This window comes from Cynara cardunculus (assembly GCF_001531365.2).
Source record: "Cynara cardunculus var. scolymus isolate 2C chromosome LG 4, CcrdV1, whole genome shotgun sequence".
NCBI lineage: Eukaryota > Viridiplantae > Streptophyta > Magnoliopsida > Asterales > Asteraceae > Cynara > Cynara cardunculus.
Window position 1 is genome coordinate 701,405 of NC_037531.1, and position 1,863 is coordinate 703,267.

Consider the following 1,863-nt stretch of genomic DNA (forward strand, 5'->3'; position numbering starts at 1 on the left):
GGAAATATTACAAGTATTATAGTACATGTCTAGTGCTTACAGATTATAAGTACAATCACTGAAAGTAGACATAGTACAAGAAGTTACAAGGAAAAGTGGATTGTTGTTACAAAGAGAAACTATTCTAGAACACTTAAATCTATGTAACCAGGTACATCTTCACCAAGGTTTCTTCGACGTTGGAATTCCCTTCGTATCTTCAGATCTACGACTTTTCCAGGCATGCTATCATCTATCCAGAGCAAGAGGTAAACCAGATGACCCATTGGACATAGATGTAGCTCTGACATTCTCTGAAATCTGACTTCACCTTCATAGTCAAGGAATATAACTCCTAACTCAGGTTTAAAATGCACAGAGTTGGGTGTAAAGGGACCCTTATCTGGCAAGTCAAGATTCATCATAGAAATGTCTATACTCTGATGACCCTTCAGGATTTCATCTAAGGAGAACCTTGTTTCATGTTTGTTCCTTAGGAATGGTCCATCATTAGGATCAAAGAGTTTGAGTTTGTTCTTCCCACCTTTCTTCAGAGATGGCTTGTCAGGGACCTTGACATATCTGGACATCATTTTGATAAGCTCGCTGATGGTGTCCTCGATAAGTGTCTTGTGTCTCAACTTGGATCGCTGAATGGCTTGTCTGATCTCCATCCATTCGCTGTCTCCATAACGGCCAAGGTAGGAAGGGTACTCAGTAACGGCATCAAGATTATCTCGGGTGATGAGCATTGAGACCAACGTTCCACCGTCTTTAGAACGTCTGCTGATGTTGACGCTGATAATTGAGAGGGAACTGATTTTGTTTTTCAGCTTTGCTTCGCTCTATCACTTGTCCTTTTTCGCCAGCTTTGGGTTCTTCTCATGCTCAGCTTCTGCAATAGAAAGAAGTTTAGCCTGGGCTTGGACAGTGTTCACCTTTTTCTTGGACTTATTCTTGGGAAGGACCTTTTCAGCTAGTGACTTGGCCAACTTCAATATGTCTTCAGTCTGCTTCTTTTGAAGCTCTAGCTCTTCTTCAGCCCTTAATGCCTCGAGTCTTTCAGCTTCCGATAGGAAGTCGAACTCACCACTACTAGAGGTACGAAGAGGGATTTTTACTCTAGTCTGGTCGAGTGACTCCTTCAACTAAGACATCTGCTGGTCCGTAGGAGCACAAAAGATGGGTTGATTAGGTACCCGCTCCAGTCGACCGCAGTTTGTTGATGGAATATGAAGTTGATAGTTTGAAGTAATCACTACCTGAGAGGTAGAGTCTTCAAACAAAGGTTGTTGAGGGATAGTGAACAATACCTTCAAGTTTCCTTCTTCAGCGACCGCCTTGCCCTTTTGACTTGGGGTCCTGGTTCCCTGATGGAGTAGATTCACCTTGCCTTTGCTCCCTCTGGGATGCAGAATCCCTGAGAGCAACTCCCTTGGTGACGGTTGATGGTAAAGTCATCAGAACATTTATTTCAAATGTTAGGTTCATCAACTTCATCATCATCATCGTCATCTTCATCATCATCATCGTCGCCATCTAGATCACTTCTGGGGTCTGGAATGGTAGGTTCATCAACTTCTTCATCATCATCATCTTCATCTTSATCATCATCATCACCAGCAGCAGTGATGGTAGGGGCATCATCCCTAGGGATGGCATCGACATCCTCAGCTGGAGCAGCTTTGGTGGTCGGGATTATAGGAGSTGCAACCGCTTCAGCTCTAGGAGCCTCARCTTCTACTGCAACTGAAGCTGATACTGGACCAACAGCCTGAGAAGGAGCAGRAGCAGCATCGGATGATTCACCAGCGTTGGACMTCATCTCCCCCTCTCTGGCTAAGACTTTAGAGAATTGTCCAGAGAGTTCGTCCAAGCGCTGAC